A 20,653-nucleotide genomic window follows, 5' to 3' on the forward strand; every position below is an offset into this window, starting at 1 on the left:
CCGCTCCAGCCTTCATCCGCCTCTGCTGGAGGGTCCGGGGGACCGCACCAGCCTTCGTCGTCTGCTGGAGGGTCCGTGGGACCGCTCCAGCCTCCATCAGCTTCGTCTGCCTTCATCCGCCTTCGCTGGGGGGAGGGTCCGTGGGACCGCCCCAGCCTTTGTCGTCGCTGGAGGGTCCGTGGGACCGCTCCAGCCTTCATCCGCCTTCGCTGGAGGGTCCGTGGGACCGCTCCAGCCTTCGTCGTCTGCTGGAGGGTCAGTGGGACCGCTCCAGCCTCCATCAGCTTCGTCTGCCTTCGTTTCAGCCTTCGTTTGTCTGAATCAAACATTTCACTTGGGGTTACATGTTTGATTTTTGGGTGGGGGGAAATGTTACGTTTCGGTGTTGTCAGTGTTTTGTTTTTGCGTGACTGTTATGTATTTCCTGCTTTACTTTGAAAGTCTGTGTTATTTTAGTGTGTTTAGTTTACATTTTTCCCTGTCTCGTCAGTTCTAATTTGCCCCAGCTGTGTTTCCCTCCTGTTGTCCATTCCCTGATTGCTCCTTCTATGTATTTAAGCCTTGTGTTTCAGTATGTCATGGTCGCGATCTTCCCCCCCCCGTTGTAAATAGTTTGACGTCTTGTGTTTGGGGATGTAAATAAATGTGGTATCATGCTTTAAATTTCGTTTTGGGATTTTGGTGGAGAGCCTTCGTGGTTTTATTTTTCCTTTATTTTTACTTTTTTTCGTGTTGCACTCCGGTTGCCTAGGCCGGGGTGTAACACTACATTTAAAAGTGCAGTTGGCAGTTTTACATTAACTGTATCTAAAGAAAAAGTAAAACACAGACAAGCATACAAAAATGAAAACCAAGCAAAAAGCACAACAATGATAAACAGCATGAAAATTGTGGGATAAAATTATAAAAGTAAAAAATGAAAAACAAACACGGATAAAATCTAACAATAGAAAATAAATAAAGCAGTTACAATACAGTGTTATACATATTTTGATATGAAGTTATCTTTATTGCTACCAATTGTTTCAACTACACTATCAATTATGAGACAAATGTCTGCATATCCTGGGAAATTACTGACATAAACAACTGTCTGATGATGCTGTTATAAAACCTACTGACAACAGTCAAGCAACAAAGATAAGACATGGGTACTGTGCAAATTCCCTGCTGACTCGGCCTCAGGATGTCTAGAGGCAAGAACCAAGCGCACCCAAATGAGCGCACCAGTGATCATGTGCGCATCACGCAGAGGGAGAGTGAGGGACGAAAAGCAGCAGCAGAGCATGGCAGTTGTATCGCAGTTTGTGTGATTCCGTGTGCGTTAATGAGACTGTAAGTGTTATTGCCTTTGACAGGTTAACTGGTATGATAATAGTTATAGTTGTTTGTGTATGTTTAAGCTAAAGTTATGCCTCAGTACACTGCTACCACGTTAGTAGGTTTATTTAATTATTTAATTAACTAGCACTAAGTTAATACCAGTGGCCAGAATCTCCCCCAATGATTATCTCCCGCGGTTAAAGGATTTTTCTGTTGTTTATTGTTTAGTTTAGCTGTTGTTAGCTCGCCACATGCTTGCCTTAGTACTAGCAACTGGGAAGATATGTGCTATTTAGCCAACTTCTGGTCTTACGGCGACCCCTTGTGGACATTGTAAAATATTGCTGTGTCTGAGTAGATGATGTGTTCTGATTGTTGCTTGGTTGTCTTTGAGCCTGCTAATTATAGTGTTACCTGTTTCTGTTTCCAGACAACCATGCTTATAGTCACCGATACTGCACCTGCCACAATTATAAGTGCATATCTTCTGTGAAGCTTCATTAAAGACGGTGAACTAAACTCCTGGACTGCTGCAGTCTTTCTGACCAAAGACTTAGGCCAGACTTGTATACCCAGCACTTCCAGTATATATATATTCTACAGGTACAATGTAGCAAAGACAAAAAGAATAACTGTAAAAGTAAAATTCACAGCAAATTTACGCACTAATTAGTTACCTGCAGACGCATGCTTCTGAAAAAAGAAATGAAAAAAGCACACACACCGCTAGCTCTAATTAATAATGCCACACTGCACTTTTTATTCCCTTTACAAACTAATTGTCATGAGTTATGTATTGCTTTTTTCATACAACTTAAGAATCCAGGAGCTGCATTTTGAATCATTTACAGTGGAGAAAGATGATATACCTCTCAAATCTAGGCAAAAACAACGACCACAGAGGAATCGTTGGATCAACAAAAAAAATATAATAAGAGACTCAAAGACCTCTTTTGAGATCAGAGATTGCAGTATGAATCTCTGTCTGCACTGTTACATTTGGTCATGCTGGACTTCTGCTGCCATCAACAGGTGAAATCTGGGCTCAATGACATGATTTAATTCCACTTTCTTTTCTTTCAGATACTTTAAAAGTTACAGTTTGAGGAATAGCCTCTGACCAATTTGGTTTTCACCTTAACAGTTATTTTTAAGGTGTCACTTACTGCTCACATTTAGTTTATTAATTTGCTCAGTTACCAGTTCAGGGGGAAGAGATGGTTCTCCCTGTTGAAATTGAGGCGTAGCAGGAGGGTATGCAGGTACTGAAGGTGATGTGAATCCTGGAACTGAAAACCCGTATGGAGCAGCACCTTGTGGCCACTGGTTAAAATTGCCACTTGTTATGTTTGCATGCTGAGCGGGATCTAGTGAGGGACAAGCACCTGATCCAGTGGGGAAGGCAAGGGAAGGGTAGTTGCCCAGGCTCTCCCAGGTGGGTAAGGGCCCACAGGCTCCCCAGGCTGAATGGCTGCAAATCTGTAAGGAATGATGAGCAGTGGAAACACCACCTCTGGGTCAAAGGCAAAACTAATGTCCAGATATACCTGGAAAAAGTCAGAGATTTAGAATCAAATCAGACTAAAGTAACCATCAAATTAAAAGTGCAATTTATAAAACTACCAATTTTACTTTTTTAATTTGACATATAATTATTATTTGTTATGCTTTTTTATGCAGCGTCTTATCTTCATAGTAGTTATTAATTATTTAAGAGGTTAAGACACACATTTTCTTTATCTATTATTTACCTACAAACATTTACAACCAAAGTTCACCATGAAATCCCTATGACATAGTTTTATACCTTTAACTGATATTCAACTGAGATGATATCACAGTTACGGAGGGTGGCGATGGCATCACTAGGAATCTTCAACTGGCGGGAGGCAGTTTGCTCTGAGTTTGGACGGATAGTGTCCCCGACCTCTTTGAACAGAGTCTCATCACAGGTTTTAGTCTTGCCATCGCATCTGTACACTATTTCCTCTGAAGTTTGAATTTGGGTTCTATGTTCTTGGAGGAAGAGTTACAGATTTTGGCAACAACAGATAAAGTTTCACCTGTCAATAGCAAATGTTAACAATGAGCTTAATTTTTAAATCTATTCACATTTTATTTTGTAAGTTGCAGATATTTTACCTGGAAAACAAACTCCTCTGCTAATGGTAGCAGACATTTGAACCTGTCCCTTAGAGAAAACACCGACGTCTTTACTCACTGAACTAGATTGTGGACACTGTAAAGAACCAGACAGACATTTTTTTTTTCAGATCAACTCAATTGTAATCCAGATGTCAAATTTATAACACATCATTGTAGTGTTTACCATTACTTGAGGAGTGTTTAGAAATGCCTTAGAAACAAACTTGATCTCTTTTTGTACTGCAGAAGGCAAATGCCAGCTCCGAGATATCTTTGCTTCAACCACATAGACAATTTTTCCATGTTTCCCCTGGAAGGACGAAGGCATGTTCCTAAAAAAACAGAATCTAGTTATTTGTAAAAGCAAACTACAGCACGGTATTAATGCATGAAGCCAGAAATTCCCACATACCCCTCTGGGATTTTAAGCCTGAATTTAAAAGTGTGGGCCCCTTGGGGAAGTGAAGTGCCTGCAAGAGAAATATGATTATACTTGTATGTCCAAATGGTCCTGCTAGGAATGGCACAATAACAACCTGTGTTCAAAAATTTCAGCCCCGTCACTCACATGGTGAAGTTTTTAACACGCTGAGTGTTGGAGCCTTGCCAGTAAAGAAATATGTAAATGATGGAAATTCTCTGTTGGTTTTTTTTTCCAAAGTTCACAGCAATCTCTCTTTCTGGGATTTGACTATCAAAAAATATTGAAATTAGGGGAAGTTTGCCAATAAATTAATAGCAGTGATAACTGTTTTTACTGAGAAGGAAGCTGAAGTACCAGGAAAGACCTGACACAAGCAGGAAAAAAACAAGCAACTTCCACATGGGGTTGGCCCTCTAAATGTGGCCCATAAACCCTGCCCATAGCTACACCCTACATTGTGTCGAGTGACTATCTGCAACGTGCAAGACCCAAAGTGAAAGGCTAAATAAATATTTATTAACTTTGCTCTCAGAAGTAACAAAAAAATTTAATAACCACTCCACTAATTGCTTTGCCAGCTGCCGTCGTTGCGCCAAAAAAGTGATCATCAGCAAAAAAGTGATTAGGGGTATTTGTTAAAAGATTATTGTGGGAATACAAACAGTTCTAAGTGACTTATTGGCATATAATTTGTCAAAAATATGTCAAACATATCTCTTGTGAATCATAAAAGTCATTCTGAGCCAGAAAATATGTTTGAATCACAAGGTACAAGCCACAATCTATTTTTGGCAAAATGACTGTTGCATATCTTTTATTTATCTTGAAAAAAGTGTCACTGACATTAAAATGTGTTTTTCAAGAGAGATCTGCCCAAGAAGTCATGAGAAATTATAACGAATACAAAAACACATTTTTCTAATCATACTTTAAGTGCCCAAAATTAACTAGCCTGACACAGAGTCATAAAGATTCTTGCAAAACAAGTATTTTCTTTATTTCATAGACAAGCAAGGCTGGATGGGGGTGGGGATGCTCTCCAATTTAAGTGTTGATGTATGCTTAATTATCCAGATAAGAACAATTTCTGTGATATGCATTTTAAGCTTGCCAGTCTTCCTTTACCTCACTTGGATCCACAGGTGTCACAGTTCTGATAAATGTATACCAATTGATTGATAGTGGCAACCTTCATGAGAGTAGTTGTTGCGGACAACACATCAAAGCTCATTTTCCACTGTAAGTTGGCAGTTACACAAACTTCAGGTTTACATGGGGAAATAAATCAGCCCTCTTCTGGATGAGTCCTGTCTCCACCTGAGCACTCGGACATGTTGATAACTCAGCCATAAACTCTATGAAAAGCATCAGAATTTAAAATCATTCCAGAATAAGCAAATAAGTGAAGAATAAGGGAAGAATATGTGTGTTTATACTTCTATACACACATATTAGGAAAACAAAGCACCACGGCTTGCCACGGGTTAGCCAAAAAGAGCAGATAATAGAAAAATGACAAGATTAGACTCAAGAGGTACACAGCAGAAGTGACGAAGCCAAGATGAAGGATATATAAGAAAAGCAGTATTTATACACACGAGGTAAACATGTAATGGGACAGAAGGCGGTGACATGACAAACCTATAAGCAATTAAGACAATCAAAAAAAAAAGATGAGAATTAAATGTAGTCAGATAAAGGATTATAAAACTCCAAAGGACTCACAAACTCTGAGAAGAGGCCAGAGAACATGACAAAAACACTATATTCCTTCATGAGGACTGAAATGGCAACAAAAAGTCCTGCTAGGAATGGCACAATAACAACCTGAGTTCAGGTTTTAAATGCATGAACCCCTTACCTCTAGCATTCTCTGCAAATAGAAATTCCTTCACTTTGAAATATCTCCGGTGACTATAATGAAATTCCCTTTCCTCTCCAGTACCTTCTGTCCACTTTACGATAGAGTCTCCTTTGGCTTTCACGAAAACGCTCTTGACTTTGACGTCTTTGGTCAGTCGGAAATTAACTGTGCCCACTATAGTATCTCCTTCAGAAAAAGCATGATCTTCACTGATTGCCTCGTAAGTCACATTAAAGTCTTTTATCCGTGACATTTCAGAGCTGTCAGTGAAATGCTTTTCTCAGCACAGATAAACTGATCAGACGGGCAGATCAAGAAATTTCAACCCCATCACTCAAAAGGAGGAGTTTTTAAAACGCTGAGTGTTGGAGCCTTGCCAGTCATGTAAATGATGGAAATTTTCTGTTGTTTTTTTTTTTTTTTTTTCAAAGTTCACAGCAATCTCTCTTTCTGGGATTTGATAATCAAAAAATATTGAAATTAGGGGAAGTTTACCACGAAATTAACAGCAGTGATAATTGTTTTTACTGAGAAGGAAGTTGAAGTACCAGGAAAGACGTGACACAAGCAGGGAGAGAACAAGCAACTTCCACATTTAGAGGGCCAACCCCAACCCTGCCCATAGCTAAATCCTACATTGTGTTGAGCAACTATCTGCAAAGCGCAAGACCCAAAGTGAAAGGCTAAATAAATATTTACTAACTTTGCTCTCAGAAGTAACAAAAAAAATCATCGATGCCATCCATTTACTCATCTATCCACCCATCCATCCAGCTTGTCCAAGAGGAAAGGAGCTGGAGCCTATTTCAATTGCTGCAGGGCAGGAGGGTCTGTCCCAGTGCTACCACTTAATAAAGTTGGTTACTTTTTATCTGAAAAGTTACTGAATAATGCCAAACTCATGAAGTTGTACCATGCAAAAAAGTTCACAGATCGATGGTCTCCAGTTTACCTTGCTACAACCACTCCACTAGTTGCTTTGCCAGCTGCCTTTGTTGTGCCAAAAAGTGATCATCTGCAAAAAAAGTGATTAGGGGTATTTGTCAAAAAATTTATTGCAGGAATATAAACAGTTATAAGTGACTTGTTGGCATATAATTTGTCAAAAATATGTCAAACATATCTCTTCACTTGAGCAAATAAGTGAAGAATAAGGGAAGGACGTCCGCTCCTGGGCGCCGCCCAGCTCACATTGCATACGACCCCTACGGTACCTCATGCGAGTGGTGAGCCTGCAGGAAGATGAGCCCATGTCCCTTTTTCAGGCTGTGCCTTTTATTAAACCATTCAAAATCACAGATCTTAAGCAAACATCCAATATACTGTACCTACAATATTGATCGATTTACCTGCGCGCAGTCAATCTAGAGCTTGGCTGAGTCCAACTTTAAAATTTGTGGTCACACAAAGAAGTCCAACAACACGCATTAAAAATGGGCACCTACAACAATGAATGATCCTGTGGCGACCCACTAGAGGCTTCCACTCACACCCAAGGAAGGGTTCTGTTGTGTTTGGGTGCAATATGCTCAGTTCATGTTTGGAGGTGAATAAAGTTGGAGTGTAAAACTAGAGCTCCTGTATCGTGTGTCCCATGCCTCCATATTGGTGACCCTACCTTGAACACGCAGCAAACCATGGAGTTCGCACTGGACACGCCGCTACTGCTGGCCTTCTGCCTCCTGCTGCGGCTACATTTGCCGTTGCGCTCCAGTTGTCGCTCCATGACCCCTCGTCATGGTTCATCCACGTGGAGGCTCAGTTTGCTCTCCACAGCATCTCAGCTGACGACATAAAATTTCATCACGTGGTGCCATTGCTCGACCCGCTAACCACCTTTTGGGTCTGTGTTTCCACAAGCCCCGCTAATTCTAGAGACTTATTCATCATGAAGAAAACAAGACAGTCGATCGATCGATTATTTGCGCAAGGGAGGCCTCGTCTGTGTCCACCACGAAAATGACCCCCAGATCTGACCTCGTCCTGCTACCTTTTATTGAGAGACAGTTCACACAAAACATGTCAGAACAAAGCCACGCCCCTTTGGTTCTAAGACAAAGCATTTTATGTATATGTGTGAACGTCTGTAAGAATGTGCGTGTGTGTGTGTGTGTGTTATGTGTTATGTGAGAATGTGTGTGTGTGTCAGACCTCCTGCTGACCAAAGGGTCGTAAACCCAGGAAGCTTACATCAAAAGAAACAGATCTTTCAGATAGGATGTATCTACAATAAAACCTCCCCCAGCACAGAGTGGTTGGAGAGGTGGTCAAGATCAAAGGAATGGCTTTGATCCTACTGCTTGAACTAAGACTGTACAAATTTAAGAAACACAATGGCAACATTCAACAATTAGACTTAACATTTCCCTCCTTTTTGTCATTGTATACTTAAATTTCAACTTATGTTTTGTTTGGACAGTGTCAGTGTAGATTTCATTCATACACAGTAAACTACATCCTATACATAAGCAAATCAATGTCAACAGTCCAAAACAGGAATTAATATTTTCAAAAGAAGATGCCACCAAGGACCAGACAGTAACCAAGCTATCCAGCTCCTGTCGTGCAATTCATTATGTATTTCTTCAAGTAAACAACTGAATGTCAACAGTCATCATTCTCAAAAATTATATGTCACTACAATCCAACTGTATACAGACATAGGCATTTAAACGCATCAGTTGACTTTATTGTTTGTCCATGTGGCTCTCAGCTAGCTTCAAAGCTGCAGCCTGGTCACACCCTTCTTTATTGACTTCTATCAACCCCCCCCTCCCCCAAAAAATCTCACTGTAGGCATCGTGTGGGGGTTAGAGTCAACTGGTGAATAATCTGCATTTACAACTCTTCTCCTGTTCTGTTGTCACCACAGAAAAAGCTTTGTAAAGGAAATTGGATCAAGCTGTTTTGATCTTCTTGGCTCAAAACCTCAAGTGTTCATGATGCAAATGTAGACAAAAGGCTTCTCTGTTTACATCCTTCTTGCAGAAGACTAAAGAATAGGTGATGTTGCACAAATTTCATGATAAGTCTCCAACTTGGACTAATCCATTGCCCTTCATACAGATAGGCAATTGGCCTGTTTCCAGTTCGTTTAACTGTATAATGTCCTGCAACAAGTCATATTCTTTAAGTCAGAGGAGCAGGTCTATTGTACCAGAACAGTTCACCTTCCCAGCTACTGGTGAATCAACCTTCCATTCAGGTTCAGAGGAGTTGAAAAGTTGGCAGTGTTCCTGGATGTGTTGCTAAAGCAACCAAACAAACTGTCTCGCTCTCAGTGATGCTATATGGCCACAGTCCAGAAGAATGTGTAGCCAGTGGCATCACAAGCATAACCATTGGTCTCGTTCTTTATGTGAGCGGTTGTGTTCTTAAACTGCCACCAGTAGTTGTTGAAAACCCATGCGGGTACTGGGTGTGGTTTGCTCTGTTCCAGTGCGCTCCCTGTCATCCCACTCACGGTCCACAGGCTCAAGAAGATGCACAACACATTCCCAGCCATTCTGATGAGTACCTGTGGCTCAGTTGGTTTCTTCAACGGATTGAGACGAAGGGCCTTGGAGGCTTCCCCCCCCCCCCTTGTACCCGGTCTTCCTGCCACTTGCTCCGAGCTGGCCTGGATGTGTGTCACCTTCTTGCAGTGCGCTTGATGTATCCAAGTGTTTCTTCCAGCAATCTTCACTGCTGTGGTCGTTGTCAGCATCACCCGATAGGAACCTTCCACCGTGGACTGGACCAGCACTTCCTCTCCATGGCCTTATCAACATCCAATCTCCAGACTTCAGATTCTGCTCCTGCAGAGTAACAGAATCATCTGGCAGATCATTTGTTCTCATGACTACTTTACTTTTAAACATTTCAAGCATCTAATCTGCTAATATGCTCTCTCTTCTGCTCTTCTATCATCACTACAGAAGACTAGAACTCTAAATGCTCTAACATATATAATCTCAAAGAGTCAAACCGTTCTCTGTTGGAGGAATCCTCATGTATATCTTAATTAATTCTATACAGTCTAACCATGTCCTGCCTGTCTTACTAAATCTTAACTTTACTGTTCCATTAGTTCTCTCTGCCTGCAAAAACTTTTTTTTTAAGTATTTAATAATCCTAAAGTATAAACTACTTCTAGAGTGAGTATAACGACTGCTCATCTCCCTCCTGTTGAGACATGGCATGGCCCATGGCTCAAAATAGCAGCAGTCTTATACAAATTATTAGGCAGTATTGGGTTATCACACAGATAAAAAAAACACCAACCTGCAAGCTCGCTCCTTCTGTAAGTCACAACTGTTTTCCTGCAGTAGGTGAGTGGCCCTATATGTCTGCTGATGTTGTACTGCTAAAATGTTAACACCATGTTCTCCTAAAGCTGCCTCTTTTGCGATCTTATCTGCAAAAGCATTCCCTAATGCAACTGGATCTTTCCCTCACATGTGTGCTGCACATTTACAAACGGCAATTCCACTTGTTAATAACACTGCCTCCAGCAGATTTTGCAAGAGTTTGGTGTGTTCTACAGGTTTCCCTGTCGAAGTTGTCACACCTCGTCTCACTCACTGCACTACAAAGAAATGTACAGTAGCAAATACATACTGCCTATCAGTGTATATTGTCTCTCTACAGCTTTACACGCTTCCATTAAAGCTAGAATCTCTGCTGCTCAAGCAAATATGAAACATGCTAGTTGTCCTACATAGATAACTCTCTCTCACTGTCTGCTACAGTAAAACCTGTTCTAGTCTGTCCTTCTGCTATTGTAAAACTCAAACTATCAACAAACCAAACCTTTCCCTCAACGAGTGGCACAGCTATTAAGTCATCCCTCGGCTTACACTTCTTCTCCATGTGCTCTCTACTCTCATGAGAAGTGCCCTCCTCATTCGTTGGCAAAAAGGGTTGACAGATTCAGAATTGTGCACCACTTTATGGTTATGCATGGTTGTGAGAGGAACAGTAACATTAAAGGCAAGTGTCTTGTAGGTGACAGAAATGTAAGTTTAGTCTGCAGTAGTAAACATCTACCTCGTGTGGAACTAACAGTGTCAAAAGGTGAAATAAACTATTTCCTGAAACATTGTACAGCTGAAGCTGCTGCACATACTGATCTCACGCATGGAGGTAAAACACAAGCAACCAGAGCTAATCTTTTAGGATAGTAAGTTACTGGCTTCACTTGTGGAAAAAGTGCTGTTAGTTATTTTACAGTCACCTGACATTTGTGCTGTTCACAGAACCACAAGTCCATCGCTGGACGTCCTCTGCGCTGTCACTTTTTGGAGCTTGGCACGCTCCCTCAAGTTCTCATGTTCCAACGCTGCCGAAGATTTTTAAGGCAGAGTACGTCATACACCGTAGTTGTCTTCCTTGACATCAATGTCGAAACTCTTTCATTGTATTTAAGATTTTGCTGTGCAAAGTCTCCTCGTGACGATCTCCTCGTGACAATCCTTTGGAAGCCCAGTAGCACAGCTCTCTGTGCTGAAAGTGATCTCTGATCCTCCTGAAGACTCTCTCCAGGCCTCAGCTTCCATCTTGTGGACGATCCTCTCAGTCACTCCTTCTCGTCATGGCACCTCACGACGTCTACAAATTAAAAAATGACACTCCTCTCGCCACACGGCTTTCGCCACGTGTCAACTCCCCAATGAGACATGTACAAGAATGTTGCATAGTCTCCCTAAAACAATCTCCAGGGTTTGTCCCTTGGAGCAGCTTCACTCCAAGCTGTAACCCTGTGTAAAAACATTAGTCAGCAATTAAATGTTTTGCTTGTTTAACTCCCAGCTCCTGTATCCTAAAAGACAAAGTCTTAAAGTTAAAACAACTTCACATTTGCAACCAACTATAGATCATAAGAGTAATAAAGTATTCAGCGTCACAGAGACAAGGATCATTGCAGGTTTATTCTAAACTCATTAAACTCCTACTTTTTCCCATAATTTGTTCCAAATTATTTAACATCTCAACGTCATTCCACATTGTAATCAGTGACTCCCCTTAAGTTTGTCACTCACCATGAGCCCAATAGTGGTCAGATAATGAGCTTCATATAACTATTCTGTAACCACTGCACATCTGTTCAATCGTCACTTGTCTGTCTGTGCTGAATCCTTTACAAGCACTCTTAAAGAAAAACAAACATTAGCCAAACACACGGTTCATCCTGGTTGTCAGGTGTCAGCCATCCAGATTCCAGAGGAGCTGTGAAAAGTCATAAAGTTAACACTCGCTGTGGAAAAAGTAACAATGGTCTCATCACAGTATGTCTCAAACTGTATTAATTTCTCCCCTGTAACATTCACATTTTCTCCAACATTCTCTCAACAACACAGTGTAATTTCATCATCAACATATAGCCTGTAACTACAGTTTTCTTCATACAAACTCTCAGTAATCCTGTGCTAGAGACACATCATTAAGTTGTGTCCTGCTGTAAATCACATGATCAAATCACATGATTAACCATCTGCTGTAAAAAGAAATGTAAATGTTAGTGCTGCGCAGGTGTATACACTCTTTCTCACAGTAATCTCTGTGAGCAACACAAGGTAGTGAATGGTAACTGGTAAATTCACAGACACAGAAAAATTTAAACTAAAAAGGTTAAATTTTCAAAGTTCACATAGTCATGTGACCCAAGTTTCCTCCTGTGGTCTCCTTCTGCTCCTGCAACAGAGACACACACAGAGATACATCCACACCTTTGTCAGGTGGGGGTTAACTTCACACAATGGTGTTAAGTCAGTCAGTCTTGTCAGTTTCCCCATTTATTTTAAAATTCTTACTCATTCACTCAGTGATTCCTTCTTTTGCTAATTGTGGAAATTATCGCCGCATTCGTTTCCACGCTCATCAAAACGACGTCATTTCAAAAAGAAAAACAATTTAGACTGGATTTCCTCGTTGAATCCTTTTGGACAGGAACTTGTTTCCTAATTGTCCCAAATAAGTGGCTTTCTCCTGAGCCCATTTTAATTTTGGAGAAGTTCACCTTTCAACAGTTTTCTCGACGTCGCTTTGATTCTAATCGTGCAGATCTGCTCAAACATGGATCATCAAACAAAACTGTCAGTGCACCATGAAAGTAACAAAATAAAAGAAAGAAAATAAAGGAAAGCAAAGGAAAGAAAGGCCTTGTTTAAGTCATGACACGTGTTCTTCATGCCAGGGGGATAAATCGTAACAACCCAATTGGCAGGCTCAACTTAATAACAAAAGACAAATCAACAGCCAGTTTAATCTCAAACATTCATCCAATCAGCCACACACACAACATACAGCATAACCCTGTTGTCTCGTCACATAATAGGTTTCTTCTCATGTAACTAAATGTGTGCCATGGTAAAACTTCTTCACACACCAGAAACTCAAAATCAGCTCACTCAACTCACTCATTTAAGACCTCTCATCAGCATTCTGTTTTCTCCTCTATGATGCAACCATCTGTCCTCCTATAATATTCAGTCCACTAGTCTATGTATCACTTTCATCTTACTAGTGACTTGGACAAGATGACAAACAGAATCTCATGCTTAAGATGCTGTCTGGTCTTCATGAGTATCATTTATGTGTATATGGATGTAGGGTTAGCATGGTTAATGCATTTTCTGTATGTTTTTGTGTTCCTCTCTCATCACACTTTCATTATTCTCATCACTGCTTAAAACAACACACATCTCTCTCTGTTTTTTTTTAAAACTGTACTTTTCTCCAAAACAGAAAGTAGCATTACAGCTAGGGCTGGGCCATATTATACCGTTCACGGTAATAGAAGAAGAAGAAAGAAGAAAGTGTGTACATTATTGTACTTTATTGAGCCCCGTGGGGAAATCGCTCTCTGCATTTAACCCATTCACTCAGTGAAGCAGTGGGCAGCCATTGGGCGCCCGGGGAGCAGTGTGTAGGGACGGTACCTTGCTCAGGGGTACCTCAGGGTAGCTGTTAAGGGGAATCGAACCCCCGACCTTCCGATCATGGGGCAACCACTCTACCTACTGAGCTATCCCTGCCCTAATACCGGTATAATGTTAGGCAACGATAGGAAAATGAAATACCGCGATAGAATGGGAGTAAAACGCGCATGCGCAGTGCCTTTGTTTTCATACGCACATGGCCGATTGTTGAGTGAAACAGATGAACCAGAATTGGTTTGTAAAAATGGTGCAACTTCCGTGATGTGGAACTGGTTTGGTGTTTGTCCGTCAGATACACAACAAAGCACATTTTTTGCAGAACATGCAAGCAGCCGTTGTTATTGTCATATTTGTCGGACTAAGATGCTCTTAAATCTGGGAGTAATCTGGGTCCTAAACTCTGTATACTTCAGGTCAAACAACACTGCAGCATCACTTAGAGTTAAAAACTGTCTAAATTCTTTCATCTTTAATAAAACGATCAGCATTGCTGCTTTACCAGGTGTAACTATAAAGTTTAACTTCCAGGCATCCATGAAAACAAAAGTTATTACATTTAACGGAGTTAGAAGTTAGCAGGAAGCTAGCGGAAGTTAGCTCGCTAGTTTCGCTAGTTACCTAAGCATGATATTGCATGTTCTGACTGAGAGATTTCTGAAAAAAATCAAACGTACAGCTCTGCTATCACTTCCAACATAAATGAAGACAGGAAACTAAACAGCAGTGACGTTTGTAGGGTTACTGAAGTTGGACTAGCTGGTATATAATGATGTGCTACGTGATCGCTAGCGACACAGCTATGTTAGCATAACATAAACAGTGAAGCTGGAGGACAAACACTAACACTTTTCCACTTATAAAAGTTAACGTGAAGGTTCTTCATGGTTAGAGACAAATGCAATCGCATGGCAGGATGCAGTAAACGGACCAAACTTCAGTCAGGAGAACAACTGAGATAATCCATCCACAATACGAGGTTAGTCATTAATATACTGCAACAACATGGGAATAGAGCAGCTGCCAGAGAATTCAACATTAATGAATCAATGGTACAGAAGTGGAGGAAGCAAGAAGAATGAGTTTAATAAAGTTTGATTTATCTGACTGCTTTGTTTCGCTTAATGTGCCTTATAATCCCGTGCACCTTATGGTCCAAAAAATGCGTACTGCACACTGCAGTTTAATGTTGCAAAGCACCTCTTTTTAACTTCAGTGGATATTATACATGGTTATGCTCAGGATATGTCAGCCCATTTCTACTGGAAATGCCTTTTGGTTAAACTTTCAGCAAGGAATTTGCATTTGCACTGTTACATTTTTATAAAGCTTTAATGTACATAAAAACCAGCTTCTTGTTTAAGTGAAAATAAATGGAAGGTTGTCTTTTTGCGCTAGTAATGTTGTGGAGTTGTATTTTGTCTCGCATCAATTATATCGTCGGTTATATCGTTATCGCAAATTTTCAAATATATATCATGATAAATATTTTTGGCCATATCGCCCTGCTCTAATTACAGCTGTTTCATACTAAGAAACACCAAACACTCTTTATGCTATCATTCATCAACATAACTATTTTATTTCTTTTTGTCCACTGGGCAGGTGATCTGCAGAATCATGTCTGCCCCAGCTGGATACCTTTTCACACACACCGTGACGTCAAACACGCTCACACTCACTTCTGCTTAGATCACAATTACACTTCGTTAATTTGGACAACGAGATCTGCATCTCCATGGGGCAGGGTGTTATCACCTGGCCCTTTACCTGTGTACTGTCCTCTGACACAGGTCCAATTATAAGTGAGACATCTCCTAAAAGTAATCTCAGTTTCCTGTCCATTTAAACAGTATGAGGAACAAAGCTGTCTGTGTCGAGCTATGAACTCATCAACATTAGTCAATGGGTCTCCAAGGGTCTTGCAAGCATCAGCACATTCAGACTCGGTCCATGGCCGGTAAACATGAATAGTGCAGCTGTCATCCCCGTCCACTCCAAAGTGTGGGTTAGCAACCTCTACCATAGGGTAAGTGCTGATGATGCCATAGCCCTGACACTACATACTGCCCTGTCACACCTGGAGAAGAGAGACACGTATGTGAGGATGCTGTTTGTAGATTACAGCTCAGCATTCAATACCATCGTTCCCTCGAAGCTGGACAGGAAACTGCAGGATCTAGGACTGAGCAGCTCCCTCTGCAGCTGGATCCTTAGCTTCCTGTCTGACAGAAGCCAGGTGGTCAGGCAGCATCACCTCATCCCCCATCACACTGAACACTGGTGCTCCACAGGGGCATGTACTGAGCCCTCTCCTGTACTCACTCTACACCTACGACTGCACGGCCACTAACAGCTCCAACATCATTGTGAAGTTTGCGGACGACACTACAGTGGTGGGTCTTATCACCAACGGTGATGAGACGGCTTACAGGGAGGAGGTCAGCGCCCTGACCCACTGGTGTCAAGACAACCATCTCACCCTCAACGTCGCAAAGACAAAGGAGTTGATAGTGGACTTCCGGAGGTGCAGAGAAGTACACACCCCCATCACCATCAACGGCGCTGCTGTGGAGAGAGTGAGCAGCTTCCGGTTCCTTGGAGTACATCTGGCTGAGGATCTTACGTGGTCAGTACACACAAACAAAACAGTGAAGAAGGCGCAGCAGCGCCTCTTCTTTCTCAGGAGACTGAAAAGATTCGGCATGAGCCCCCGCATCCTTAGGACCTTCTATCACTGTGCCATTGAGAGCATCCTCACTGGATGCATCACCACCTGGTATGGCAACAGCACCGCCTACAACCGCAAAGCTCTCCAGCGAGTAGTGCGGTGCTCTGAACGGATAATTGGAGGTGAGCTTCCCTCCCTCCAAGACATCTACAGGAAGCGCTGCCTGAGGAAAGCGGGGAGGATCATCAAGGACTCCAGTCACCCCAGCCATAAACTGTTCAGACTGCTTCCATCAGGAAGGAGGTTCTGCAGCATCCGGTCCCGTACCAGCAGACTGAGAGACAGCTTTTTCCATCAGGCCATCAGACTGCTGAACACGTCATAGACACCTCAGCTTCACTACTAGAACTTCAACATTATGCACTCCATACTGTATATAAATGCCACTTGTTTTGCACATATTCAACTCTGTATATTTTATACATTTTATTATTATTATTATTATTATTATTTTATTTTATTTTTTTTAAACTATTTAATTTGTAAAAATGTGCATACACACACACACACACACACGTAGGAAAATATTTAGTATACACATCCAGAAATGCATACACTATTATATATTGTACATATATTTATTAGTTTCAGGTTGGCCATTCTTGTATTTTGCTCGTTTGTGTTGTTGTGTTTGCACATCTCTGTTGCTTGTGGGGCTCGCACACAAGAATTTCACTCGCATGTGCTGTGCCAGTGTGCCTGCACATGTGATGTGACAATAAAAAAGTGATTTGATTTGATTTGATTTGAAGTGCTCACCTCACGGAATGGATCAGGAGAAAAACGTTCTTCATCTTCACACTCTGGGACAGAAACACCATATGTTTTTTTTGTATTGTCAGGGATGGATATGTGGTTGTAACGTTTGTGTTCACTAACTTTACTTTCTGTTTCCTGCCCTGCCTAGTCTGTCTTGGACTCAATGTTGCTCCTAATGCCTCTCCATACCCAGCCTTTAATTTCTCCTCCACCTCTGCCTCTGCTCTCTCACGCTCTTCTCTGGCTCTTCTTTCTGCTAACATTCTTGCTCTTTCTAAAGCTTTCCTACAGTGTTGTTCTAGTTGCAGTGGATTGAGCTGTGGTTTCATCCTCAGATTTCATAACTACTGCTTGCAATATTGCTCTTTTAACATTCTGTGCTTCTCTTCTCTTTTGAGCCTGCTCCAGCCACAACTTAGCAACTGCTAACTGCAATTCCTTCCTCTGCTTCGCTTTCCCTGTTTTACCTGCTACACTTACAGCTATTCTTTCTACACGCATTTTACACTGAACTTCCACTTATATCCCTTCAAATACATATTTATTTATTTTTTTATGCCAACAACCTACATACTGCGTGCTGCCCGGTAAAAATTTCTCCATAAATTTTACATCCCCTTCTAAGGCAGACTTACACATTTTATTCCCCATTGTGACAATTATTTTAAGTTTGCGGCAGGTAACACTTTACCCCAAAACCCAGGCTACGTGTACACAACAGGTCACAGAATTACGTTAACACCGCTTTAGGTTTCCTTCTGTGCTGCTGCGTTCACTTACTGGCACTCACACACGCATATGCTCATTCACACTTTTTTTTGGCCTATAATCTTAAACTCTCTATACCTTTAACGGCGGAGAAAAATACACTAAAGTAAAAATAAGATAAGATAAAAAATCAAAGCTTGCGTCAGCACGCACAGCTAGCGTGCTCCTGGACCTGCGTCCTATCCGTACAGTCACAGAGCCGCTTCCTCTAGGTTCGTGTGGACCCGCACAACCAACGCACTCCCGTGCTCGCGTGAAACCGCGCAGCTACAGAGCCATTTCTTTCTTTAATAGCCTGCATCCTGCCTTAACGGCTGGCGCACTCACGTACCTGCGAGAACCTGCACGGTCACGTAGCCGCTCTCTATTGTTTTAGGTTCGCGTGAAACCGCGCAACCAGCGCTCCCCTGGACCCGCGTCTGCCCGCGCAGTCTCAGTTACGCATAAGGCCTTTTCTACTCACTGTTTGCTTACGTTCATGGGAAGAGTCTCTGGATCCCGTCAATCGCCATCCATCCCGAGGGGAGTTCAGGCGCAAACTTCCGGCCTGGTAACAAAAGCAAAGTACCAGGGCTTTCGTCAATCGTCCCAGACGATGGCTGCTAGCAGACTGCGGTGGCGTCCTCTCCCTCTCCTCTGTGGATGTGATGTTTTAGGTTCCGGCTCCGAAGGACCAAATAAATGTTGGGTCTGTGTTTCCACAAGCCCCGCTAATTCTAGAGACTTATTCATCATGAAGAAAACAAGACAGTCGATCGATCGATTATTTGCGCAAGGGAGGCCTCCTCTGTGTCCACCACGAAAATGACCCCCAGATCTGACCTCCTCCTGCTACCTTTTATTGAGAGACAGTTCACACAAAACATGTCAGAACAAAGCCACGCCCCCTTGGTTCTAAGACAAAGCATTTTATGTATATGTGTGAACGTCTGTAAGAATGTGTGTGTGTGTGTGTGTGTGTGTTATGTGTTATGTGAGAATGTGTGTGTGTGTGTGTGTGTGTGTGTGTGTGTGTGTCAGACCTCCTGCTGACCAAAGGGTCGTAAACCCAGGAAGCTTACATCAAAAGAAACAGATCTTTCAGATAGGATGTATGAACTGGACATGTGTGTGCTTAATAAACTGGCAAATTACAGCAGGATTTTCCTATCCTCGGTCAGAAGGCACAGGTGACTTATATGATGAAAGAGAGGGTCCACAGCAATGAGAATTAGGGTTCCTTTAATCCAAACATCTCCAGAAGTGAATTCGTGTGAGTATATGTATGTGTGTGTGTGGTTCTGTAAAATAACAGAAATTACAATTAGCAAACAATTAAAGTCAACCAAACTGGTCTACATAATACAGAAAGGGTTGAACAGAAATGACTAAACACCACCCCCTGGTGGACACAAATGTGCTGCTGCACAGGGATAGACTCCATCTTTACTTTGGGCAGCTCAGTTCACAAGGGTAGCGCCATTTTGGTCAAATCAGCGTGAATATACAGTGTCTCGTGGCTACACAAACCGCTGGAAAACTCTATAAAGGCATCACACAATGTACATAGGCAAGTGTATGATAAGTTACAACCATAGAACAAAACATACAAGGCACTTACTTATCATTCACGCACGACACATGTTCAGTACAACAGCCCAGCTCCACTAGCGCTATCACGGTGAACCAGCGCAAACACAAACAAAGGATGGGAGGAGTGTACCATCTTAGCAGTGGTTAGAGGGGGTCTGTGGAACAGTCTATATACACAAATCACAGGGGTTTTCTACAATGTATCTATAATAAAACCTCCCCCAGCACAGAGTGGTTGGAGAGGTGGTCAGGATCAAAGGAATGGCTTTGATCCTACTGCTTGAACTAAGACTGTACAAATTTAAGAAACACAATGGCAACATTCAACAATAGCTAGGTTTCATTTGACGTAGACGTGACGTCGACGTAAAGCGCGAAATTTGACTGGCGGTCGGAAGTGAAAAAGATAAGCGCAAAATCACAGACAGACAGTACGCAAAATGCCTATGTCCTGTTGTGTTTACGGATGCTCCAGTAGGTCGACCCGAGAAACTGATAAACGGTATTTTAGGGTACCAAAAATAGCCCAACGAAGAGGAGAAAAATGGAAAATTCTAACCGAAAAACGTAGGAAAAAATGGATTTTAAATTTACGTTTACAGTCGGGAGGAGCAGAGTCTGCCAATGCCCGTGTCTGCAGCGACCACTTCGTCAGAGGTAATGTTATGTTTGCAAACGAACTTATTAGCATTAGGTTGTCGTTAAATTCTCGTTTACTTAGTGCTTTTAAGTTAGTAGTCTAATATTGACTTGATTGGGACTATAGGCTGCCCAAGTGCTTCGGATGACGAAGAGTCGGAGGACTGGGCTCCGACGGTCAATCTCGGCTACGAACGAAAACCCAGATCGGAATCAGTTCTCAAACGAGAGAAAAGAATGAAGCTTAAGGCAGAACAGCATCGATGTGCAGAGGCGATCGTTAGACCTCTGAGAATGGTTTACCTTGAAACAAACAACTGTCACTCTAACGAAGTCCTAAGGATGTGGCATGTTTGTTGACGTTAAAGCCGCTACCGCTAACTGTTAGCGTGTTTAAGATAAAGCAATATAAGAACAAACACTCACCCTTGCAAACACCAAACTGTATCCATCACGGAGACGTTTTGTTCCAAGGTTGTGGACCCACCCGCTGACAAAAAAATTGTACGCCT

The 20,653-nt window shown here is 41.9% G+C and overlaps 2 long non-coding RNA genes and 1 pseudogene across 3 annotated transcripts; 1 reads left to right on the forward strand and 2 right to left on the reverse strand.

Moving 5' to 3' along the window:
- The first annotated feature begins 1,139 nt into the window (after positions 1-1,139).
- On the forward strand, positions 1,140-1,842 carry LOC309718617. The gene is made up of 2 exons (XR_014280036.1): positions 1,140-1,335; positions 1,754-1,842. It is a non-coding gene; the product is annotated as an uncharacterized lncRNA (long non-coding RNA).
- Positions 1,843-1,901: 59 nt separating this feature from the next.
- LOC309718602 (arrestin domain-containing protein 3-like) lies at positions 1,902-6,167 on the reverse strand (annotated as a pseudogene). Its single transcript, XR_014280724.1, has 6 exons — positions 5,754-6,167; positions 3,881-3,938; positions 3,653-3,800; positions 3,466-3,562; positions 3,131-3,386; positions 1,902-2,870 (listed from the first exon to the last, which is right to left on the reverse strand). The product of XR_014280724.1 is annotated as an arrestin domain-containing protein 3-like (transcript).
- A 1,501-nt stretch (positions 6,168-7,668) lies between these two features.
- On the reverse strand, positions 7,669-19,618 carry LOC309718613. The gene is made up of 3 exons (XR_014280033.1): positions 19,531-19,618; positions 18,262-19,210; positions 7,669-11,494 (listed from the first exon to the last, which is right to left on the reverse strand). It is a non-coding gene; the product is annotated as an uncharacterized lncRNA (long non-coding RNA).
- Between the last annotated feature and the right edge of the window lie 1,035 nt (positions 19,619-20,653).

This window comes from Aulonocara stuartgranti (genome assembly GCF_965226115.1).
Source record: "Aulonocara stuartgranti genome assembly, chromosome: 12".
NCBI lineage: Eukaryota > Metazoa > Chordata > Actinopteri > Cichliformes > Cichlidae > Aulonocara > Aulonocara stuartgranti.